This window comes from Haemaphysalis longicornis, unplaced genomic scaffold (assembly GCF_048455015.1).
Source record: "Haemaphysalis longicornis isolate Haplotype H1 unplaced genomic scaffold, Haemaphysalis longicornis Haplotype H1 scaffold_3, whole genome shotgun sequence".
NCBI classification, from domain to species: Eukaryota; Metazoa; Arthropoda; class Arachnida; order Ixodida; family Ixodidae; genus Haemaphysalis; species Haemaphysalis longicornis.
This window is the reverse complement of record NW_027526335.1, coordinates 145,198,264-145,224,917: the sequence shown is the minus strand read 5'-3', so window position 1 is coordinate 145,224,917 and position 26,654 is coordinate 145,198,264. Positions and strand designations below refer to the sequence as shown.

The 26,654-nt window shown below is 46.8% G+C and overlaps 1 long non-coding RNA gene across 1 annotated transcript; it reads left to right on the top strand.

The window, feature by feature from the left end:
• The first annotated feature begins 774 nt into the window (after positions 1 to 774).
• On the top strand, positions 775 to 18,941 carry LOC144173446 (uncharacterized). Its single transcript, XR_013323276.1, has 4 exons — positions 775 to 859; positions 5,474 to 5,590; positions 15,796 to 15,888; positions 18,694 to 18,941. It is a non-coding gene; the product is annotated as an uncharacterized LOC144173446 (long non-coding RNA).
• The last annotated feature ends 7,713 nt before the right edge of the window (positions 18,942 to 26,654 follow it).

Sequence of the window (26,654 nt, the reverse complement as noted above, 5' to 3'; positions counted from 1 at the left end):
TTGCTGCAAGCTTCATCTGGGCCATCTACTCGTGTAAAACCTGCATCTCAGAACTACAACGAACGCTCGACCATCCAGTTCTGGAATATCGTATCTTCTCGCGTCTCTGCATGCTTCACTCATTCTGCTATCACCCGATAGCAAGATACCCACCAAGATAGCAGTCCCATCACGCACATCTATTGCCGCACGTCTGCCATGAAAGATTCTTTTTGACTAATGCATTAACTCTGCAGAGCAGCCTCCCCGACATTGTTGTTTCGACCGCGTACCACAAGACTTTCCGCGAGAAACTAACTATTCATTTGAAAGAAGATTTTGTTAAAACATAAACTTGCTGTTTGAGTCCTGTTAGGAATACTTTTTATTTATGTATACTGTTTGCTTGCTTGTTTAGGTGGGATTTTGATCATGGCACTGCCGGTTTCTTTCTCAGCGTTGCTTTCTTTCTTTTTTCGTGCACCCCTTTCCTATTTTCTCCTTTTTTGTGAAAAATAGCGTCCCAAATATTACTTACTCACGCCTTATATACTACCTTCTGAGCTTTAAGGCTTCAATCATTAAAACGCAATGTATGGCATCCAAAAACACTTATGTTCTACTTAACCTTTCGGCGCGGCATAGTGCTTTTAAAAGTATAATTTGTTGCTCAATAATTCGAGCATGGCAACAATGAATCAAATACTGTAAAAGACTATGCAAGGTAACTGGCTCAATAACTGTCAATAATACGATATACAAATGCTAAAGCTAAAGCATTCATAACTGTGGCGGCTTTCAGAACGCGTACATCTTCAACTGCGTTGGTAAGCTTCCAAACGAACAACAGTGTACATACCCCGACAACACCAGCTGCTGGGTAAGTTAATAAAAGCCGTTATTTCTGCCCCCGTTTAATGTGTGCAAAGTTATTGACCTGAAGTCAATATTCACATGAACGGAAGTCATGCCGCACCCTCGATAATCTATTGGGCCGGATTCGAGATTTGATAATGTTAAGAATACATCTAAACGTAGTTTCAGTACAAATTGACTGCAGCAATGAATGTCTATAACGTAGCGAAAAACTTTTATTGTATGTACGCCTTTATAATAGTGCCATCATATACATACTGACCAGCTGTATTCTAAGCACCCCTCAAGAATTTAGGAGCAAAGTAAGACGCATGAGTTCGAAATTAAATATTCCATATCAGCAGATACACTGGTTTAGCATAGCCCTGCCAGGTACACTGTCTATGCCAGGTCACCAATTTCGGTGCTATGAAAGCTCAGGTCACCCGAACTCCGGTACCACACATGGATATACCGGAGAAAATAAGATTGTTGTGAATTTGTTAGCCTTATGTTTTTGTAACATGATGCTTCAGCGCACGCAGAATTTTTGTCTGTGGTTTGGGGGCGGCGGGCGGGGGATTGGAAATTTTGAAATAATATATAAAATAGAGTATATTATGTGTATATATATATATATATATATATATATATATATCAAAAAATCTCAATTCAAATAAATAGGACAAATAAATAGCAATAAATAAATTAAAAATTAAAGATATAAAGTATATAAAAGAGTATAAGTCGAGTATTTTCCCCTTTAACACAGAAAATAGGCGCAAAAGCACCCGCCATGACGTATAACATATGCCTGGAGCAGAAATGTGATAATTGCCACACCTTTACATAACAAAAAAAACAGACACGGGTAGCCTTTTTTCCATTCCCTGGAGCCTCTCAATCGAATTTGGAAGTTTAAGGGGAACGAAGGCATGATGGAATTTTAAGGCGGGAAGGAAATACACCTGAAGCCTTCCTGAAGGCCTTCTTCTCTGGAGAAGTGAAGCAAAGCATAAATAACGCGCAGTCTCCTCGTGATCCTTATCTTTTTTAAAATGCGGAAAGAAAAAAGAACTTCGCAGTAAAATTTGCTATTACTCGCTGCTTTACGAGCTTCAAAAAATTCTCTCGCACTTCCCCGAGGGGGAGAATGTGTAAGTGCGAATGCACGGTTGTTGATTGCGCGATTGCGGTGGATATCGTGATCTTGGAGTGGAGAGGAGGCGCCCAACACCCGCAGTCACTGAGCGGAGAGAGGAGGAGAGTAGCGCCCGCCGTTACGCCGAGGGCTACACGAGCGCCCTCACGCGTCGGAATGCGGAGCGCCCGCTACGCGAGCGAGAGCTCTCCCGCCCGAAGTGGAGAGGAGGCGCCCAACACCCGCAGTCGCTGAGCGGAGAGAGGAGGAGGAGAGTAGCGCGCGCCCATCTCCCCCCGTTGCTAGGGAAGACGAGGAGGAAGACGAGGAGCGCGCGCACCCGCAGCTGTTGCTATGCGGACGACGGCGGCGGACGATTCAGGCTCGCTTAAGGAGTGCATTCGCACATAAAAAAGAATGGTCCCCACTATAACAACTCTAAAATATGGTTTGCATGGCGAAGGAGCCGACGGCGGTTGTAGTGCAGTTACATGTGAAAAATATAAAGCCTAAACATGGACTACGTCTGGCAGCGAAAGTTAACTCAAATTCGATCTAGCTGCAAGCGAACGCAATCCGTTAGCACACATTGGCAAAACGCGCGCTGAATTGTCCAATTAAGCCATATTTCAGGAAGGGTTTTCAGCACGACATCCTTCTTACCCGCCGCGGTGGCTCAGTGGCTAAGGCGTTGGGCTGCTGAGAACGAGGTCGCGTGTTCGAAACCCGGCCGTGGCGACCGCCTTTCTTATGAAGGCGAAAAGCGAAAACGCCAGTGTGTACGAGATTTCGACGCATGTTAAAGATCCCCAGGTGGTCAAAATTAATCCGGCACCCTCCACTACGGCACGCCTCATCGCCTGAGTTGCGTGAGCGCGTTTAACCTCATAATCAATCAATCACCGACATAATTGTTATCTGCATTCACTAACTTTACTAACTGCACACGAAACGATACCCCGTTATTCGGGAGGATATTATAACCTCAGGCGATATATATGAAGGAAAACCGAACGTTTTTTTTTATTTCATGGGAGAGGGAGTGTTGTGTCTGCTCGTACAGGCTTAATATTGAAACAATTCTGCAAAAATTCAGAGAATTATGTACTAATATGTAGCATTCTTATGCGGCTCGTTTTGGGTGAAAGTATTTTCGGGCCAAATGTTTTGGTTTTTCAAAATTCTGCCCGAACAATAATCTCCATTTTTGCTATTATTATGAATAGAAGTGAAACTTTCGCGAAATCTGCATTATTGCGGAAATGCAGGGCGTTACACGGTTCGTCATTTTTTATACTTTTTATATTTTTTATTTTTGTACTGTTTCAAAACTTCTTTCTACCAATTATCTCATTTACACCAATGTAACGGTTATAGGTGGAACTTCTGCGAAATCTGCATTATTGTGGAAATGCAGGTTGCTATACGATTTACCAATTTCCGTATTTTCTAAATAATTTTTATTTATTATTTTGCCAAAATTTCCTGCGACCAAATATTTTTGTCTCCGGTAATACAAAAAGTACAGCGGAACTTTTCCGAAATCTGCATTATTGCGTAAATGCCGGGCGTTACAAGGTTCGCCATTTGGCGTATTTGTTTCAGATTTTTCTTTTTTTTTTAGTTTTTCGAAATTTTGTTCGACCAATTATCTCTATTTACGCTAATATATGATTACAGGGGAAAATTTCGCGAAATACGCACTATTGTGGTAATGCTATGCGTTGTTCGTTTTGCCATTTTTGCGTATTTTTAAGATATTTTTCTTATTTTTTATTTTTGTCAAAATTTCATCCGACCAATTATTTCCATTTACGTTTTTCCAACGATTACATTTGAAACTTTCCCGAAATCTCCAATATTGTGAAATGAAGGGCGTTACACGTTTTGCCAGTATCCGTAATTATTTTATATGTTTCTTATTTCTTTAAATTCAAAAATTTATTCTACGAATTGTCTCCATTTACGCTATTACAGTCAAACTCCGCTACAACTAAATTCACGGGGATCGCGAAAAATTTCGTTGTACCGAGAATTTCGTTGTCGCGGAAAAATCAGTAAATAAAGAAAACAGGGCAGGCGTCTAACTGGCGTCGTGAAATCTCCCACATACCTTTTCGCCCCAATGTTGCCAACTTGCTTGGAGCTCGCTCCGCCAAAAATAGCACCCTTTTTTAGCACGGAGTTTATATCGTAATTTGCGGTCACAACGCGTCTCGCGGCGCTTAGACCAGCGTTGTAATATGCGCGTCGTACTCGTGGACATCCGCGCAAAAGCAGGCGTCGTGAAATCACAGCGCGGAGTTTATATTTTACTTTGCGGTCACGGATATGCGGTCACAGTCTGCGAGGAGCTGCATGGCGACATCATCGTCATGGGCGCCAAGGAGCGCGAGAAAGGGCGAGAAGCGGTTTCCTCCTCCACCGCCGCCGCCGCCGCCGCTTTTGAGCGCCGTCGGCGCCGGTAATCCGGACATCGAGAAGCGGCAGCTTCTCGATGTCCGGATGTTCGGGGGAAATGTTGCTACTATATAATTTACGTTGTTAGAACTTATCAAAATTAGTTAGAGTGGTTCAGTCCGTTGCAGATCGAGTTACTTGTGTCCCGGGAAAATTTCGTTGAACCGGGAGAACAATAAAAAAAGTGGTTCGTTGTGGAGGGAGTTTTACATTGGGGCCTATGGGATGCGGGTGGGGAATCGAAAAACCTTCGTTGAAGCTGGAATTTCGTTGTAGCGGAGTTCGTTGTACCGGAGTTTGACTGTATAACGACTTCAGGTGGCACATTCGCGAAGTCCGCATTGTTGTGGAAATGCAGGGAATTACACGTTTTGGCACTTTCCGCATCTTTTATATTTTTTTGTATTTTTCAAATTTTCAAAAATTTCGTGCGACCAGTTCTCTCCCTTTTCGCCATGACAGCGATTACAGGTGGAACTTCCGCAATATCTGCATTATTGAAGAAATGCATGGGGTTATACGGTCCTGGCTGTGTGGGTACACGGCAAAGAATGCTACGCATTAAAAACAACAGTTGTTTTGGCTTTGCAATAAAGTAAAATATATTCGATCTGATCTTGTTAGATTTCAATTGACGTGAGAAGGCAAGCCCGACAATACTGAGTGCAAACATAGGGAAAGTTTCAGCGTTCTTTTTTCTTAAAGTTGATGAAGGATTAAAATCTCGTGACTTCTTTTTGTGTGCCTAGCTCAACTTCGCATCAGACTGCAATAAAAGCTCTTGTGAAGCATCGTGAATTTTTCGTTGTGTATTTTAAGGGCTTTTATATATGACTCGTGTGCCCATACATTTTTTTTGCAGCATTTCCCTTTTTGTAGCAGGAATGAAATAACTAATTTACAGTTTAAGATAGCCCTGGAAAGTAACCTTACAATAGTTATTTTGACGACACTTTCAAATTCAAACAATTTTAGTGTGTAGAAAAATTGCCCGTGTTAACACGTTTACTTAAAGTAATACAGACATTGTAATTGCAGAAAGTGGACACTTGGTACAATAAAGAGCATACCCACAAGGGTGGAAGATGTCATAATGGAACGTGCGTCTTGCCAAATATAACGTTTGGTTGTGAAAGCTCACAGCCACCCGAACAGGTAAGATAATTACGAAAAATGAACGCTTTGAAGTGTCGTGAATTTTAAAATAAGTACGATGATTGAGTACTGTCAAAGGCCAGCGCTTGTCTTTGGGTGATTTGTTTGATACGTTGGCCAGCAACATAGTTCTCAAACTGCTAACCTTCCTCGATGTGTTTACCTGAAAAGTAAAAAGAAATAGCATTTAAGGAAAAAGTAGACTGCCACCCTGTGAATTTGTAAAGCTGTCGCTGTGGTGGGATTTGCTACGTTTGACTTTAGGTATATAAGGATTCTCAAATTAGGATTACAAGAAAATTCGCGACTTTACGTCGCAGACTAAGTACACACACGAATGGTGGCTTACCCGAATCATGGCGATAACCCTCCGCGGTGGCTCAGTGGCTAAGGCGTTGCGCTGCTTAGCACGAGGTTACGGGTTAGATTCCCGGCCGCGACAGCCGCTTTTCTGATGAAGACGAAAAGCAAAAACGCCCGTGTGTACGAGATTTCCGCGCAAGTTAAAGATCCCCAGGTGGTCAAAATTAATCCGGAGCCCTTCGCTATAGCGCGCCTCATCGCCTGCGTTGCGTCGGAGCGTTAAACCCTACAACCAATCAACCGAATAATGGCGAAACCTCTACTCCGAACAGGTAGCCGCTGAAGAGAAAGCCGCATTGCGCAGTTTTAGCGTGAGAGAGACGCCGGGAGTGGCAATTTTTATACCTAACTCGGACAGTATGGCGACCGCGGCAGAGAGAAGTATAAACTGGGGCTGTAACCATACTTCTTTGTAGATTTACAAGCCTCACTCACCAACGCACAACGTGGGAAAGCCAGCTTACAAGACCAAGCTTGCACTCATTCTCTTACAGTGGGCTTCACCTCAAACTGCAGTTACATTACTGGAAAGATATTGTTGCAATTGCCATACAGGCCGTCCTTTACTAAAATATGGAAGCCTTTGGACCTTGAAATCTCTACGGGCTACTTTGGGAGCCTTATTGGAGGTACCAAGGTCCCCAGTAAAGCATCGACGCCCGTGCGAGAACGTGAGAGCTTAGTCATATACACCTTCATTACGCCATTCCACTCTCTGCAGGTGGTTGAGGAGCGAAGGTGTATTGGCGATACGACGTTACGAAATTACGACCAAACTTGCATCACATGTTTGGCTGCAGCCCCGTCACCGTCTCGACTACGTGTCTTGCGCTCAGCATCTTGGGCCTGCTCTTTGCCCCGCGCCGACGGATCGGCACGACGTTGGCGCTTGCGCTCAAAGTCACGTGCGCTTCTTCTTCGCAGGCTCCCGGTTCGATCGGGCGGTGATTAGAGAGTTTTAGCTGACCGTTTATGACCGTCCGCTCTGCTCCGATAGCAAGCGGGAGGGCCATTGCGCATGTGTGGCACGCTAGCGGGCTACCGGCGATACCGGAGCGGGGCCGGGCTCCGCTAACCGGGGCCTCTTAGCGGACCATCGCAGTAGCTTACGCTACCTGGCGGAATTCCAACATGGCTGCCCCCGCAATGCGAGTGCGCTCCGGCGAACTTCGTTTCTTCAGTTGAACCACGACCGACGAAGCCGCGAAAGCGCTTCCGAATAGGCAATGGTGCCACACACCTCAAAGATCTTTAGAACGGAAGCGAAAAACGTCGACCGAAGCGCAGGGCTGCTTCTATGAAGCGCCGAGAAAGACAGACTTGGCTTGGCTATTCCAAAGTTTATCGCCTTGTTTATTGTGATTTAGAAAAATTATACCATGTCAGCGACTACATTACACAAAAAAGGGTAAATGAGGCCAAGAAACACTGTATTTTGCTTTGTTTAGGCGACCAAATACAAATTCTTATGTTTCCATTAGGTTGAAGTTTTGGTTTACAAGCGCACGCGAAACGACCAGTCACGGGAATCATTCCCCGTCGGGGGAGATACGGTTATCGCTTAGCTAAAAGCCCTTCGGCTGCTGACGCTTCGGTTGTGCTGAGCGGGACGTCGGGAGCATAGCGGGGCGTCAAAAAAAATTACACCATCTTCCCATGGGGAACCCTGATGAGGATGCAAAACATCGTGGCGGTTCCGTGTGGTTCCATTGTGTTGCCGTTATGTTGAGTGATCTGGTTTTTACTAGTGCCAGAGGGAATTCCGCGTCCGGGTCCACACCGGTGGCAAAGGCACGCAAGTGCTGTTGTGTTACGGTGAGTAGGGGGTGGTTCTCGGGGCGCCGAAACTCGTCCATCATGTTCTTGTCGATGTTGTCTCTGTGGTAGAGTCGGTAGTCTCCGTAAGCTTTGGTGAGGTAAAGGTTTTGACATTGGTGCACCGGCTGAGAGCAATGTACACGCCCTCCTCTTCGCAGCTTTATCTTCTCGTTCTTCTTCTTCTTCGGCGGCTCCCCTACGGGAAGATGACGACGGTGGTTAAACGCGAACCTATCTCGTGATGGATTCTTTGGTTGGCCAATCCCTAGGGGCATCCTGCCACAATCAGCATCAGAGGCGCTGAGGACTGGGCTGGTTGAGCTGCAAGGCGCGTGGCGCTTCCCGCCACAGCTTTCCCACGGGAAATTCAGCATCCCCCTCTAAAGTTTTCAGTTCGTCGTTTCCGTTGACGTTCAGCTTCGCGTTCCTTCGTTGTATCAGTAGCTTTTTGACGTAGTTTGAATGAGTCAAGGACATAAGGCGCGTTCGTAGCACTTGCTCCTGTCGTGGATTTGTTGCGTAGTGGGAAGAGCACCGCGTACCTCCCGTTGCGGCCAGAGAGTCGTGGGATCGAAACCGCGCGCCGCTAACTATTTCTTTTTTTATAGTGTAGTATCGCGGAGCTGTGGGTGTAAGGAGGGGAGTTGCGCATGCGCAGTGAGCGTGTGAACGGCGCCGCCATCAACGACGGAGGACCAGGCGAGCCTAAGAAATGCTCCACATTTAAAACAGTGAGCTAAAACTCTCTATTGTTGCAGTAGTGGGCCCGCATGGGCTGCCGCTCTCCCACAACCAACTACGTCTGTGATTCTGCATCGACCATCTCTTTCCCGCGTGTGCTCGCGAGCCTCTCCGTTGTACTAACGACCGATGTGTTCCGACGGCCTTCGGTTTGTCTTCGCGAAATACATATTTTGAAGGAGAGACACAGACGTTCTCATTCCTTCGTGTATTTGCGCCCCTCGCACTCGCACCGCGATAATACAATTATTCCTGTAATGAAGGTGAAAGTAATGAATAATGGGCTGCATCGATCGCTAAGAAGAATATCATGCAACCTACGCGTGCCGCGGGTGAGAAAATATCTGGCGGAAAGTAGGTGCCTTACTAAGCAATTGTGAAAACAAACATAGGTAGGCTGAACTACACCTGCAGCGAAGAATAATAGGAACAACGCTTAGAGCGAGAAAACGACTGCTCTGAATTATAGAACAAACTCGACTGAAAGGTAGCGTAATCCAAATACAAAAATGAAACATAATTGGGCTGGTTGTGCACATATATCGCAACAGATGTGATGCACCTACCAGAAGCCATGCTGCCCATTACGGCGCGATGTACTGGTATTCACAAAGCTCATTTGAACAAAAGTGGGCTTCCAAAGCAACCGTTATCAAGAATAAAAGCCAAGTCAGCACTCAGACTTACACGCGCAGTCCATACTCGGTAAGTAGTCTGCGGCTATTTATTTTCAAGCGCACGCTGTTTCATGCTCGCTGTGGATGGTCTCCGGGTAGGGGATTTTAGCGACGGGCCTCAGCTGTATCACGCCGCCTGGCTGACTTTCGAGGCTCTGGTTACCCTACCGTTATTGACCGCCACGCTGAGGGTCTTCGTCGGCCGCCGCACAGGAAGCGCCAGGCTAATCGAAGAATTCAAACTGGCCTTAGCGGCTACAGGCGCCGGTGCGCCAAGTATGGCTTTGCCTCCGTCTTCGTTCTAGAAGTAAATACGTTGCTCCACTTCTATGTGCACGATACGCATCCGCCCCATGGAACCTCTCAAGAACACCCCATATTATCGCCAGGCGACATACTGACGTCTCTCCATAGAGGAACACGCATCGAATGGTACATGCCTGTGCGTTTATTGCGACATTTACGCGGGCACAGTTGCCATTCCGCCGCCTCTCTCCGCTACCAGCGGCATATTCATCGTTATAAACTTTATTGAGACAGAGCGAGGAATGAATAAAGGCATAAAATAAAGATAAGCCCTCTTTCAAAAGCAACTATAGAACTTTCACCGGTCCAAGCCCTGTCGATAAGCTAGCGCTGGTCCTCCAGGTACCAGTTCGCCAGGGTGCCTACAATGTGAGCGCCGCGGCGACAACAATGGTAGGTTAGTCATTAACTTGACACTCGGGTGGCGTGCGCGATGCTATTCATGAAAGCTATCGGCAATTACGGCAATAAGCTTACAAGACTAGGCTCTCTGTTGGACGCAACGCAGTGCACGTGAAGAGGCAGAAAATTTGCCGGTGTAGCCACATACCACTTTCAGTAAAACGCCTCTGAGGATCTGGAAGTTCCCTCACAGCAGATGAACTGCCATGTTATCATACATGGCCATGTCATCATCTTCGTCATCATACACGAGCTTCCAACATGCTGCGCGGTGTACATTCCTGAATTCTTGCTTAAGGGCCTGATTATTCCTTATTGCTTTCTCGCGCAGCTTTTAATATATGGCAACTACCCCTTTTTAAGGTTATTTTACCGCTTCCGCTTTTTCTTCACGGAAGAAAAACACACCATATCTCACGACAGACCCAAACCAGTCGCCTACTGAACGCTTCTGAAACTTCTCTCGGGCGTGCTTTGCATGCATATTCACGCCGACCACACAGATTAGACGGCACGCTCTCGTACGTCACTTTCGTCAATACTTTCTCCCGCCAAGGCGCGCGTCGTGGCTTCTCTTTTTAAAACAAAGCTTTGTTCGCCTTTTTTCAGTAGTTCAGCCAACTAAGCTAACACCGTGGGCCTGAAAATTATTATGCAGAAAACTAAAGTAATGATCAATAACCTCGGGACAGCACAGCGGTTTGAGATAGGTGGCGAGGCAGTGGAAGTGGTAAGGGAATATACCTACTTAGGCCAAGTTGGGACCCCAGATCCCAACCATGAGACAGAAATAATTGTAAGGACAAGAATGGGGTGGACTGCAATCGGCAGGCATTCTCAGATAATGAATGGCAGCCTAGCATTGTCCCTGAAGAAGAAAGTGTACGAAAGCTGCAACTTACCTGTACTCACGTACGGCGCAGATTCTTGGAGGCTCAGTAATAGGTTCAACTTAAAGTGAGGACGACTCAGAGGCCAGTGGAGTGGAATATGATCGGTGTAACATTAAGGGACAAGAAGAGAGCAGAGTGGGTAAGGGAAAAAACGCGGGATAAGGCCATATTATTAGAAATTAAGAAGAAGAAATGGACGTGGGCAGGGCATGTAATTAGAAGCAAGATAACCGTTGGTCATTAAGGGTAACAGAGCGGATCCCTAGAGAAGGCAAGCGTGTCAGAGGGTGGAAGAAAGACAGATGGGCAGATGAGATCAAGATTGGTTGCAGTTAGCACATGACTGGGATAATTGGAGATAAGGTGAAGAAACCTCTGCCCTGCAGTGGACGTAGATAGGCTGGTGGTAAAGTACCGAGCATACCTTTCTCTCAAGTTATCTCTAAAAACATTTTTGTTAGACGACGCTTTAGCCCTCTGTAACAGTTTTACGATAATGAACAGGTACCCCACTTTAGTTCATTTTGAAAGCCCAGATAAAAAGAGTAAATGGCTTCCACACCGGCCTCATTTGCTTTCACATTGACGTCACACGTTTTGACTAACAGTGGTGTTCGCTCTCCCTCTTCATGTATATTTTTTACAATTTGGCTTTTTTCATCACCATGGGTACCCTATTTAGGTCCACTACAAGCTGATGGCGTTACGCATATATCTTAAACTACTCATTTCATGCTTTGAATGATTCTATCCTTTATCCCTACGTTTTTGGGCCTTCATTTACTTCACAGTCTTTACCTACCACTTCCGTTTCTTGTTTCACATTGTGTTACCGTGGTGGACAACCGGTTGTACGTTATTCCGTCGCATCAAAGTTCATTTGTGCCGTAATTGTAACTGCATATAGTCAACCCAGTTTGTTGAAGATGCCGGAAGTTTTATCGATCCCTCGAAGTACTATTTTCTGGTTGTATGGCTTTTGGGACGCACATAAGTCTTCTCTGCCTTCCATTGGGCTTAGATAGTCTGATGATGATTATGATGATGATGATGATGATGCCGATGATGGTAGTGGTGGTGGTGTGTCCGCTGTCAGGCAGGGCCACGAAGAAGACAAAGACGAAAAGCTCCTCCGCGTGGCACGTGTAGGAGAGTCGGATCTCCCACTCACGTGCGGGAGATCCGGCTAGTTTGGCTGCCCTGTCACTCTGGGTAACCCTCAATGAAACCGCTGACATTTTAGCTTAAACTGCTTTGGCTTTACCGATCATCGAGGTTCTCCCCCCGTTTTCTTGCGTGTTGTTGGCACGTTATCACCAATACCTGCTCAATCAAAATGCCTCCGATCATGGTCTGAACACTTCTGAACTGGAACACCTCAGGTACCGCTGGAAGAGAAGTTTAGGCCAAACTCGCTTGTGCGAAGTATTGCTGACTTCTTTTCGTTGTGGTGTGCCGCCACTTAATCGGTATTTATATAGGGCAAATCTGATAACCTCCTCCTTGTGCCACTTTTGCCTAGAAATTGAATCCGAAGATCATTTCTTTGTTTTTTGCCGCCGATTTTCTAACAATCGGAGAAGGCTACTGGAGATTCCCCAGCTACATCTTGGACTGCCTTTGACTGTACCCGTGCTTTTGTCGCTTGGGGGGACTAGGCTGGGTCCATGCCATAAGGACGTGTGCAACGCGATCCACTCCTTCATTTTGGAGACAGCTCGTCTGCAGTGTTAAAACATTCCGATTAGGCTGACTTTTACTATAGTTTTCCAAATCTTCTCTCTGTTGTTTTCATTTTTTTGTGTTTTTCTCTCACACCCATTAACCTAGACCAAATTCTCTCTTCTGCTTCATTATTTTGCCTCGCATAATTGATTGCAACATAACTCTTCTTTGCCAATCCCCCTAAGTGGGTATGCGCCAGTTTTCGGGCCACCACCACCACCTCAAGGAACGGCTTGTGCTCATCAACACTGTTTTGGCTGAGCGGCGCTTCGCATGAGACCACGTCTTTATGTGGCTCTCTGTAGTGTCCCGTCGGCGACGGCCCCGAAGGGCGAAGCAGGAGACAAACGCCCGTTGAAAGAGTCAAGCCAAAAGAGAGCAATTTATTCAGTGACGTCATATATATAGCCTGGGGTTAGCCCCCTGGTGGTATAACTACCGAAACGCTGAAATGTGAAAACCCCGGATACTACAAACTCCTTCCCTTAAAATTTTTTTTTGTACTTCATCTTTCCCCCTTATAAAGAAAAAAAATAAAAACGAGCAAATGACGTTCCATACTCTACACAAACAACTGACAGTCCACACAGCAAAGGAAATATCATCCACATGTCCAAAACTGTCACTTCACTTAAATGTACTTCACTGTATTTGCACTGTGCTTCACCTCACACACTGCACTGTTTTCTTTCCCTTTTTTTCGTTTTTCTTCTTTTTTTTTTCTTGGCGGACTCGTCGTCATACTCGACGTCCTCGATCTTGGGCTTATCCTCTTCGTTGGCCTTCTTGGCCTCTCCCTCGGGCTTGTCGGCTTCGTCGGCCTTTTTGGAGTCTTCCTCGGGCTTGTCAGCTTCTTCCTTTTGAAGCTCCGGCACCTGAACCTCTTGAGATTCACTTGTGCTCTCTTCTAGTTCAAACGAGTTCGCTCGAAATTTCTCTCGGAGATCTGTTAGTTGAGACTTGAGCAGCCGCATTTCTTCAGCAAATTTCGCTTCTCTCCTTCTGCTTTGTGCTAGTTCAAGGCGGAGTTGTTCAACCACTTCGGCCAGTTGGTCAACTCCAGACTGGTTCTCTGTAGTAGTTTGCCAGCATCGGAGGTGATCTTCGGTGAGAGTTAATTGGAGAGCAGAAATAGCATTTATTCCAAGGAGAGATCTGCCCTTTGGCACCACATAAAATGAGAGGGGTTCCTGAATATTTTTAAACTGAACAGTCGCTGTGAAACATCCTGACACAGGTATGGTACGTCCCGAGTAATCTTTAAGAATTCGGGGTGGAGCTTCAAGTGCTATGTGCGTAGCAAAGTGACGTTGAAACATTTCTTCGGATAGAATTGAGATAGTTGATCCTGTGTCTACCAGAAGGGAGAGTAAAGTGCCATTCACCTTGACATCGGCGTAGAATCCTTGCCGTGGTGAAGTTTCGTGTTGGCCCAGCTGGTTGATGACTATTTCCTTGTCGTCTTCGGGTGGGGTCTCGATGTTTCGCAACGGTGGCCGGGTGTATCGTTTCACACGAGGTGACGACGGATGCGTGGTTGCAGAACGCGGTGTACGGCAGGCATTCTTGAAGTGGCCGATTTTACCACACTGGAAACACGCTTTGCCCTGAGCGGGGCACTGTTGAAGCGGACGCGGCGTACGGCAGGCATTCCTGAAGTGGCCGATTTTACCACACTGGAAACACGTTTTCCCCAGAGCGGGGCACTGTTGAAACGGGTGCCACAACCTACCACAGCGGCCGCACGCTGGAGAACGCAGAGCACTGGTCCGGGCTAACCTGAGCCCAGGACGTGACGGTGGTGCACTTCTGTTTGTTGAGATTGTGGGGCGAAACTCGCGACGTGGAAATCGGGTGGGGCGCCGTTGAAATCGAAGCGGTCGAGCTCGTTGAGTCCCGTCGATCGCTTGAACTATTTCTTCTCTGGCTGCTCGATATCGTTGCAGCAGATCCTGGACTTCAGTTACGTTTTGGATGACTTGGATGGCCTTGTCAAACGTGAGTGCCGGACCTTCTGTCAGCAGGCGTTACCTGGTGCGATCGGACGCAAGTCCCACGATGAGTTGATCCACGAGTGACGCGGCTTCGTCGGAGCCAAAGTTGCATTGTCGACCCACGTATTGCACACGGCGCGCGAAGTCGATCGCCGATTCCGTTTCTGCTTGACATAAACTTCGGAACTGTATGCGGTCCGCCCGCTGCGATGTCGAAACGTCAAAGTGAGCCGCGAGGCCCTGAACGAGATATTCATAGTCGTTGCCGGTGCTTGCGTCCGCCGGTCTGGCTGACTCGATTATATGCACAATTCGATTCGCTTCTGCTCCCAAAAAGGTCTTCAAGAGGGCTGCCTTGCGCCGTGGAGCGAATTTTTCACAGCCTGCTGCGAGAAGATATGTTTCGAACGGGCGATGCCACTCGCGCCATCCGATGGCCGGCCTCCCCGGGCCCGGCAAAAATGGTTGCGGCTTCGCGGCTATGTCAGCCATCTTGACCCGATAATGAACGAAGTGGTGCCGCTTTACTTTCTTTTATGAAGTTTATATAATCCTGGCGCGAAAAATACTTCGTGCCAGTTGACGATATCTTGCAGTATTACCTGAAGGTTACATGTCGCTGGACGTATTTGCTGCGTATCGCTCGATGCACGTCGATTTCGGCACTATGCTGCTGGCCGCCCTTTCCTCGCCGGTGCGGTCGTCCGCGTAGGCCTAACTCTCTATCGCTCTCGGCTGACTGTTTCAGCCCTCACTACTTGAAAATAAGACTTGCGGCCTGTTCGGCGGCTTACACGTTACTGAAGGAACGTCGAGCGCTTACATTTCTGACGGTTCTTGAGTCGACTGCGCCATTGTAGTGTCGCGTCGGCGACGGCCCCGAAGGGCGAAGCAGGAGACATACGCCCGTTGAAAGAGTCAAGCCAAAAGAGAGCAATTTATTCAGTGACGTCATATATATAGCCTGGGGTTAGCCCCCTGGTGGTATAACTACCGAAACGCTGAAATGTGAAAACCCCAGATACTACACTCTCCTTGTAGTATCAGAGCCACAAGTTTGCCCCCAACCTCGGCCGTTGTAGAGCTCGCCACGTGACAATATACTTACGCTTACCTTATAAGAAGGAATTATTCACGCTAGAAATATATGCAATTACACTTAGTCATGGGATACAGGGCGTTCCCATGTGTCAATTAGCTGCTTCAAACAACAAATATTTTTGAACAGTAAAACGTATTCTGTGTTTCGTATAACTAACGTGTTCTCTTTTCCTTCCTTCTTCTAGCCACACACGCCGATAGGGTGTGCATTTGTGTGCTACAACGAAACCACTAAACAGCGGGAGTTTGGCTATTACGCTGTAAACACTACATGTTGGGTAGGTAATTCCTGTGGCTTTTCGACAAGGGCGTTACAAGTGTTCCGCATGATAGCGGTAATTAAATATAATATTTTCACGCCAGGTGAGTAGCATAAGAGTGGTGACTGCAGAAATGAATAATCTGGCTTCGCGTACATAGCCATAAAACGGCTGGATAACCACCATTCGAAGGGCTCTGAGGTGCTGACTGTTTTAGAACGCCATGACGTTTATAAACGAGAATATATGCGGTGGAATTCTAAAGGAATTACTAAACGGACAAATAACGTAAAGCCAACAAATGTAGTGGAGGAAGTCAATATCACACCCAGTCAGGAAAAAAATGATTACCCCTTGTTAAATCCCCCGTTGGTATGCGCCATTCATCGTAATCATCATGAGTGCGCCCCTGTCAGTAAAATTATCGTCCCTGTAACGGGCAGCTATGGCTTCGGTCTCGCTTCGGTCGTTCTTCCGTTAACATTTCTGGTGCCGAAACCCGGGAGGATGACCGCACGCGACGAAGGAGACCACCGACGTTCCCCTCCGGCTTGAGGTTCACAGAACCCCGCACGTTTGACTGTTTCCGCTGATCAGCCCCGCCCTCAGCCGGAGGTCGGCATGGCTGGCCGAGACCATCCAGTGACGACCGACAATAAGTGTCGAATAGATAAGCAGCGCCGGCAGCAGCGCATACTTCGTGTCGCTACTTCGAGACTGCTCAAGGCAGCGAATGAAAGCCCCCTCTCCATTTTCGCATGATTTGCAAGCGGCCATTGACCTCCTTAAAAGTAAAGATTCCGCACTGTACCAGATTGAAGGGAGAATCGTAGAACTGCTTGACCGTGACAAACTGGATCAGGACTACTTCGACGCGTTGACATGCCGAGGAGAGATATGCCGCACCCTGATGTGGCTCCGCGATGCTTTGAAGGTCGCAAAATCGCCAGGCATGACAGCCACTGCCAACGGCACATCATGAACGCCTATTTGCCTTTGCCCATTGAGTTTTTTGTTCAACGGCATTCGGCCGGCGACCGTGACAAACCGGATCAGGACTACTTCGACGCGTTGACATGCCGAGGAGAGATATGCCGCACCCTGATGTGGCTCCGCGATGATTTGAAGGTCGCAAAATCGCCAGGCATGACAGCCACTCCCAACGGCACATCATGCACGCCTATTTGCCTTTGCCCATTGAGTTTTTTGTTCAACGGCATTCGGCCGGCAACGCATCGAAGCGACCCCTCTGAGGTGCGCTCACTTACATCGACCTCGAAGGGTACCTTGCAAACGTTTCAGGTCCCCACAGTTACGGTTGAGCAGCGAGAACTACAGAGGCTTGGGAGCATTTTCGAGAGGACTACGTGCGAGCACAGGTCCGAGGTGGAGCTGGCAGATACGCGGTCGTCCACGTCTATCACGCCAAGAAAGGGAAGGGAGAGTGCACACCGCGTTATGCACATGACGACGTGTGGAACATCGACTCGGGATAGCGTGACGCCAGCAGGCCCGTCAGAGTACAACTGCTCCAGGATGGTCATGCATGGACACGTTTCGTTTAACGCGACGCGCAACGCTAGGACGCGCTTCTTACCCACACCAGACAAAGAGAAGACGATGGAAACCAATTTTCCGCCAAACGTCTCCGAATTTTTCGCAAAGAAACAAATTGTCGCTGCAGCTCAGGCTTCAACATGCAAGGCTGAAGACGAGGCTGAACGAAAGGAGCTGAAAGTGGGTGCCTGCTACGAGAGAGCACCGAACATCCCAACGAGAGAAGGGGGTGCAGTCCCCGAGGCTACGCCTTCCGCACACAAGGACAACTCAGAAGCCGCAGTCCAAACAGACAACAAAAACTCTGAAGATTTCAAGGATGAGAGAGAGAAGGCAGAGCCACCACCGTGCGAGATCAAGTGTATCTTCCTTTCAGACAAAGTGAAGAGCAAACGCTTACTGGAAGTAATGAAAAATTCCCCGCATTTCCCCGAGGGGAAGAATGTGAAAGTGCGAATGCAGGAGTTGAATTTGCGCGGTTCGGTAATGTTCGCGAAAGAGAGATCACACACACACACACAACTACAAAGAAAGAAAGATGCATTTATTCACAGACACCTATTTGTGTTGTCGTTGTACTTGATTGCTAGAGCGGATCTCAGCTTTGAAATTTCGTGTCAGTACTCCTTTAAGCGGGTGCATTAGCCCTTCTCACGCCCGATTCCTGGCCAATCCCCCACGTGGGTATGTGCCATGCACAGACACCTATTTGTGTTGTCGTTGTACTTGATTGCTAGAGCGGATCTCAGCTTTGAAATTTCGTGTCAGTACTCCTTTAAGCGGGTGCATTAGCCCTTCTCACACCCGATTCCTGGCCAATCCCCCACGTGGGTATGTGCCATGTCAGCGGCCAGGCAGCGCGCGCCCATCTCCCCCCGTTGCCAAGGAAGACGAGGAGATTCCTGGCCAATCCCCCACGTGGGTATGTGCCATGTCAGCGGCCAGGCAGCGCGCGCCCATCTCCCCCCGTTGGCAAGGAAGACGAGGAGCGCGCGCACCCGCAGCTGTTGCTATGTGGACGGACGGCGGTCACCGGCATTCAGGTTGCCCTAATTTTCTTTATATTTATTTATTTTCTCTGCGCATATTCTTTGCGATTTACTGAGATTTGAAGGGCGAAGCAAGAAAGCAAGACAGGCACAGCTTTGACTAAACAAAAAACACTGTCGTTAGATTATTACTTCAATAGAGCACTACCAGCCAAGTTGAATGTGTTTGTGTATTGTCGGTTTTGTACATTGAGACACGATGCTTTTCTCTTTTCAGCATTACCCAAATGACACCACGGCTATTCTAACGAGTTGCAAAAGATTTCACAACGAAACACTTTGCCGAGTAGATGGGCCCGCCAACAATTCCCACGGCTGTTAAGGCGTGTGCTTGTGGTGGGAAACAGCCAATTCACAGCCCTAGTTTCTGTACTTTCAGACGATATAAACCAGCCTTACTAAAATGGGAGATACTCAATTACAAACTTCGCCTTCATATTTTGCTCGCCCCAAGCATAAAACAATAAATGCCACTGATGACTAAAGTTGCAGACATTCTCACTTTATTTTATTTAAATGACATATCTCTGAATCAAATACCCCACACATGTGCAATGCGTGCTGTGCGCGGTCATGAGCAGATAAATAATTTGTCTGAATGATATTAGGATTAAAATATTACTGCAAGTGCACTATGACTCTCATAAGCAACTTTGTAGCCTAACATTTCAAGAATAAATATATTTCGGATAGTGGCTGACTTTGAAGCAGTCATGTTCTATATTGTGACCACACTATAATTCATGTTACTTGGATAGCCTACAATGAGTGTCACGATCGCAGTAGTACAGCCTTTCTGGATCTCTTGGGGTTATTCACTGCACGTCGAACCTCGGCAAAACGGGAATGATTGTTCTTAAAGTCGAAGAAAGGTGAGACTCGGTCGCTTTCATTCGAGTATATTTTAGTGGCTAGTTTCATTTGAGTTCTTTTAATCATGAACAGTTGCCAGAGCCAATCCTCGAAAGGAACATAAAAGAATGTGGGACACCATTCACATGAAGGGGAGATGACAGACACGCGGAACAAGATACAATTTGGTGGTCGATTGCTGTGAACGACGCTGCGAAATAGTAATGACATAACCACCTCCGATGAAAGAACTTGTAGCAAATCCTTATGTGAAGACACCTAACAAAATCGCGAACATGAAATAAGGTTGTTCAATGAATCAAGGCTTGTTCGAATGCATTTTACATAATTCATTCAAGCTACTATTGATGCACGGGCAAGCTAGACTGACTGGGTCGGACAAATGCTAAAGCAAGGTGCCAAAAAGTAAAGGGTGCTTCAACAATAAATCTTGTTGAATAAAGGGTCAGTGTATACTAAAACGTTTTTCTCCGATCATGCTCAGAACATGTTTTTCTACGTATTTGCAGTCTTCCTCGACAACAAATATTTTTGTTTATTGTAAATGTTTTCCCGGGGGGCTGGAACTCATTGATGGTTTAATTTTCTTTGGGTTATTGGTGCGCCATCTAAATTTTGCATGAGTAACAAGACCAGTCTAATCTTTAAAAGCTGGTGGGTGTCATCATAGGGTATGTGACTAATGTAATCACTAGACATCACATCGAGAAAAAATATGTCCTGTGAATTACAAACGCACTAAGAATGCGCGGGTCCGACGCAAAATGCAATAGTTATCTTCAGGAAGCACTAATACAGGCAAAGTATATGTTACCACCTAGAGCTGTTTTATAAGCTTCGAATTCCGATACTTGTGTGCACGTATCAAATAATCACATTAAACAGGCCAAGCAAACAAAACACATGCTTGGTTCATTCGGTCGATTGCCTCGTTAGAATTAGAATGACACCACTTTTAGCGCTCACTTCGCTGAACTAAGCTATATAGTTATGAAAAAAGGGAAACGCCATGCAAACCACTACCTAATATCCCTCAGCAGGACCTATGATGCTATACGCCTCGAGCGCGGCCTGTAGGGGCGCCACTGAAATCCCCTAGCGGCCCGTTTCGAAAGCACGCGCGGGAGTCCCCGGCCCGCTCCCCCCTGTCGCCGTTGCTTTTGGGGCTCGTTCAAGACAGCGATTTACCGTTTGTCCACGTTCTAAATACCGAATAACGTGGAGCAGGCACTCTGTTAGCAAGCGTCGTGTGTTCACGAGAGTATAAACGTTTATGACGCGATCTTAGTGAGATGTATATGAGCGCCGGGCGTGTCACAGGCCGGCGTCCCGAAGCCAGCATTTGCATGCAGCTGATTGCAATTCCGCTGCCCTGAAATTTAGTGGCAGTGTCTCCGTAAGCAGTGTTTCCTCCGATGGTCATGTAGCGGCCATACACACTATGATGTAAATCGACTTTGTGCACTTAGAAAATCCAGCGGAGCACTCATACCTGACAGCACGCAAGTTACGCCTTCAAGTATCACATATCAGATATTGATCAGTACCACGAACAAGCCAATGCGGCATAAATTTCACAAACATTGTACCAAAGAAGTATGATGGATAATGCAAAATTAACACGACGACAAATTTCATGCTGTGTCGTCTTGTCCCGAGGTGAGCGCTCGCAAAGATTCATCTGATACATTTATCCTCCACAGAAGCGCAAAGCTGGGCTTATAGAGTAATCCGCGTCCGTGACCAAACTCTTCTTCGAAACATCGTCATATGACACAGGGAGACTGCAGAATCTAGCATAAACCAAAATCAGATACTCTTATCAGATACGACCATCTTCCAAAGATCCCGTGTGTACGAGATTTCGGCGCACGTTAAAGGGACACTGAAGTGATATGTAAACATTGCGGGATTACTAGCGCAAATTGTAGTCCGGAGTCCCCAGGCCATGTTTCGACCACTCTAGGCGCGTTTACGCGATTTTATTTAGTAGAAAAACTAATTCGAAAACGCTGTCCTCCTCTCTTTACGCTCGCCCATTTTCTGTGGCGTTTTCGTGTGACGTCAGGAGGGGATGAGCTGGCAATTGGCTGCGCCACGGCTGCGCTACTGCACGGCTCCCCGGCCGACAGAGTCAGTCGGCCCAGCGTTTCGTCCGCCGGCCGCCGGCGGGTCGTCGCAATCAAGGAGGTTAAAAAAAAATTGCTTGGTCGCAATTCGTTCGCTTAGTTGAAACGAAGCCAGGACACGTTTGTGAATGGAAGAATGTGCCTTTCTTTACTTGGTTTGTTTGTACACTGTATCTAGCTCCAAGTCAAGGTCGCTTCACACAAGCGCTGCACATGCGACGCTTCGCTGACTGGTACGCCAGTAGGAAAATATAAGGCCTCTTGAAGGCGGGAGAAGAGTCAGCGAAGTCAATATAGGTACTAAGCAAATAAAATCAACTGATATTTTTACCGTACAGCGTAAAACTAGGGCGCGGGAAGCACTTTTTTGCGCTGGGCGAACAAGCACAGCGGTCAGCAGCACGACTACGCATCTGCGAACGCTTTTCCGTCTACGAAATGCAATTGCTAGACGTGAGCTACTGTGGAAACTCGGGCGACGCTTACTGCACCATCGCAGTACAACAAATAGTCACCTAAGCGGCTTGAAATGCCAAAACTAAATAAAAGTGTAAACCGGTTGTACAATATATACCCTATATTAGCAAGGCTTTCGCGTACCGCTCCGTAGCCTAACAGTCTGGGGCGCAAGGAATTCACCGTAAATGTTTTGCGAGTCACGAGTTCGAATCCCCGCGGGTACGTGCTTTTTTTTTTTTTTTTGTAAGTTAACTTTTTTGTTTTCCGCCGATGTTTTCTATATTGAGTTCACCTTTTTTGGGGCCGCAACGTTCATGGCTACACGAACTAGTTCACAAAACGCGCGCAGGCTGGCACTGGCGCGCTAGCGAGTTCTCGTTGGCGTGCTGTTGCCATAAGCACTGACTGCTTGCAGGCAGTGGGCACAGGCCAGAATGAACAGACCCTTGGCCTGGTGCGAGCACGCTTTTTACGATACAGGCATGAGGGAGGCAAGCTCCAAATATGGGGGAAAAGCGCATGACATTTGGGCGTCTGCGGGTACGCGGAGGGCGTTCATGCACTGCGTAGGTCTCGGCTAGTGAATGCTACGACTACAAGCCGTCCTGGGAGGCTTATCTTGTGCATTTTACAGCCGAAAACATGGCAGAAGCGCGGTACGATGATTACTGAGAGATTGAGAATGCCCATCCAACAAAGCCATTGGTTATGTTTTACAGAACCGAAACCGAAACTTGTGTGATTGCTAACCTTGGGCATCGTCCAATCACGGCGCCCCTCCTCTCAACGTCACAGCCTTAGTTGGTGCGGCCGCCGCAAACCGCGCATGGTAGTTTTTCTTCTTTCGCGCTTTGTAAAATAATTACCGATTTGTCAACCGGATAAACGATGAAAAGTGTGCTAATTTGAGCCAGTCTACGCAGTGCAAGCAAAAACGGGAGCTTGACAAATTCACTTCAGTGTCCCTTTAAGGATCTCCAGGTGGTCAAAATTAATCCGGAGCCCTCCACTACGGTGTGCCTCATCGTCTCCGTTTCGTCGGCGCGTTAAACCCTGCAATCAATCAATCACCTCTTCCAACGACATTTCGTATCGCTTGTGAACTGCCTACCCTGTATACTTCAAAAAATGCGTCCGTCGAGTGATCAGCCGTTCGTTGAAGGCGAAAAACAACCGAAAAGTGAACACGGAGCTTGTGTGTGTGATTACTAAAACGTCCATTCGTTGATTTCGCTCCGCATTTGTAAACAACGATAGTTGAGCGTCCTCCTCCTATCCCCCCCCCCCCTTGTCTAGCGAAATAGTGCATTTCGGATCTAGTTGGTCTGCTGAATACTACCTTGCTCAAACAAACGTCTTTAGCATTTCAGAGGCTGCACTCGGTTTTTTTTTTTATTCTCGTACGACTATTTTATTTATTCCTGACTTGCAGACCATTCATTTTCCCGTGGTTTCATTAACATACACCTTGGTTCTTACTATAAGGCATGAGTGGGCACATATCTGACAATGCACAGCCTTTGAGTGTACTTAACATTTTCGCGTGGCTTATACTTCCATAAAAGGCACAGGTTTTTGTCAGCTATTGGGTTATCACATCCCCGAAACATATTTTTCTACGACGTACATATTCGAAGCAAAGCCGCATTTGTTGTCTGCGCTGCAAAACGAACCAACCTCTTACAGTGCCAATATCAGGTCTAAACGAGGCGACAATAAATATAATTTACTTGTGCTGACGTGTTCGAGGGTGACAGCGGTGATATGCTGCTGCCGTCGCCGACGCCCGCAAGAGCTGCCAAGAAGCGCGCAGAACCGCCTCCCCGGGCAGCTCTTGTTGGCGTTAGAGCGCTCTACCAAGACGCAGCGGTTTTTTTTTAAGTGCCTTAAACGTGCAGTTAGCTTACAGACGTCACCAACAAGTTGTTTAGTGCGCGGAAAGGCAAAGAGAAGCGAAAGAGAACCAAAACACTGCATGACCACCTATCAGCCACGCAGCGCTAATCCCGCAAACGCCGCGGAGAAGCGGCGGCAGGCCGCGCAGCGATCGCGAATCTCGAGGCGTATATGCCCTGATGTGTGATTGGCTGATGCCGACAAAAGCGAACGCAAATTACGCGCGGCTTGTAAGATTGCCGAATGAGCTATTTGAGCAAAACTGTAATGCATACACAATTTACAGCAGTAAGAATGTGGCGGTAAGCAATGAAAATTACGAACATAAATGTAGGAATAGCAGTATCAATGCGCACTGCTGTTCGTACTGGGTGCACCATGCTTTCTTCAGTTGCGTAGCTGTCCGATGCTTCGGAGTTGTCTTGTACGACACTGGTCGATTGGCGCAAGCGACGTTGTTTTACGTGACCCTGTTTGTCGAACATACGCCATGTTTCACGAAACGATTACTTCCTACAGTAACAGATACAAGCCAGGTGCGTTAAATACAATCAAAAACAAAGCAACGGCGGACAACGGTCACTGTATGAGTATAGTAGCGCCATATCGGAGGACTGACGGCAAGCAAGGCTGCATAGCGAAATGACGCAATGGAAGTTCCTTTGAATACGGGCATCTATGACTTAATTGCTGACGTCCAGAAACTTGCGATTTGGCGGGAGAATCAAAATGTCACCAGTTATTGATTAAATTCTTAGTAATTATATCATTTTTCCGACGGACAAGCGCTGGGGGAACTTTGAAACATGAAATATTTCAAATAAAACGAACTTGCACTTTTTCTCCATGGTCCCTTTGAGGTTCCCCCTCGGTAAATGCTCCATTCGAATTAGACCATATTTGTCGTGATTAGCTAATGTTTAAAACGCGGATGCACTTTATACATTGAGATCTCTTCAGCCTGCTCCAACGAGTAACTTGCTCTCAACTTTAGTTCGTCGTTGCGGAATGAGCTCGGTTAATGGTGCAGTCATTTTGGAGCAATTCAAGAAGAATGGTCCAAAAGAAAAACTGCAAGACTACCCTTCTGTTAGCTTATTGAAAAGCTAAATTAACAGGGCCCGTGAGCAGTCGTCTTGATGTGAATGATGAGTCTGGAGCTTTCGAGCAGTCGTTCGTGGAGATGGGAAACCGTTATCATCTTCCCTTCTAGACCCTTACGTTTCATTTCTGTTTATTTAGAAGGTTTTCCAATTATATTTTAGAAAATACATTTACATTTTTTGACGATTGGTTTAATAAATGCGGCCAATGCAAGCCTTACATCTCCTGTTTGCCCCACCAGCCATATTTCTACTGCTTGGCTTTCGTCTCCTCTGCGTCTTATAGTTCAGCTGTTGTGGCCTTGCAAATAATAATGATCCTTTAGGTGGCCTGCATTATTGATCCTCCAGCTTTAAAGCAGTGCTGATTTGTTCAGCGTGAGCTTGTAAAATATTATCGGTTTTACTTACAATCCGTTACACAAGCGTGAAAGAAGCGTGTGACGGATAAACCCCTACTTTACCCATGACGTAACGAATAAAGAAAGCCATGTCCAAATTCTACGCAATGCGCATCGTGCCTTGTATTGGTGGGGCAGGGAATCCCAAATATGTAGCTCGGACATTTCTCATAATCATTGCAACTAGATCGGCTGTGAATTACTTTTCACTCTACGAGAGTTTTAGAAATGCTAAATTCCGTTTCACTCGCTTTAAAAAACGTATGTTTTCGCACGATTCTCGCCACTCCTCAATTGTGGTATAGAGAGATGCGACACGATGTTCACAATAATTAAAACAGTACATTTACAAGAAAGCATAAAACTATTCCTCTTTTTCTGCGCTTAGACAGAACCAATGCAAATGGCACTTGGGCACCTATATTAGGACATGAACAATCAATCTCGTCTTCCTGTTTCTCACGGTTTTGTATACCTTGCAGTGGTTATCACACCCTTAAAAGGACCTTGAAACGGCTCTGCCGATACATGGGTGATCACATTTTCAAATATATCAATGTTCTAGTAATCACCTCCATCTGGAATTTTGTTAAAGCGATGAGAAATAGGAGAGTTATTGCGAATAAAAAGAGCGTATTTCCCCCCCCCCCCCCCCCCGGGGCGTTTACTGCTGGTTTCGCTTTCTCCTCGAATGGCGCGAACACTCCGCTCAGATAGCGCCCATTATTCCTTGCTTCTCGATCACGTCTGCAACATCCGTTTCCACGTGACTGCTAAGATATAGTACTGCGTCGCGCGCATCGCTTTTGGGGCGGGGCCGTCGGCATTTCTAAGTTCCGCTTGCGCCGTCTTAATTGCATAGCAATAGAGGTGTTTAGGTCGACATACATCCGTCCAGGGTATACAGAAAACCCCGAAGCCTCAAGAAAAAACTGTGGTTAGAGAGGTTCCTGGAATCAATCCCGAAGACTTTACAGCATAAAAACGGCAACCAAACCACTGGGTAACTCCCAACGCCCGAGCGGTACATGTTAGCAGCGGTGGCGAACAATAACATGTGCAGCCATTTCCATAAAAAAAGTTCATACTTCACAAAAAAGCTTTATAAGACCAGGAACCGAGGTTCAATTGCGGTGTGAGCAGTTCTTTTTCTTTCGCTTCACCCCCGGTCATTCCTTATCATCGCCAGAGCAAGTTGGCTTTTCTGCAGGGTGTAATGGCATAATGCAGCATAAGTGACGACACTGAATCTTTGCTTGCAAAGGCCTGTTGCAAACCGTGTTGTGTTGTACGGGTGAAACTGCGAACGTCTTATGT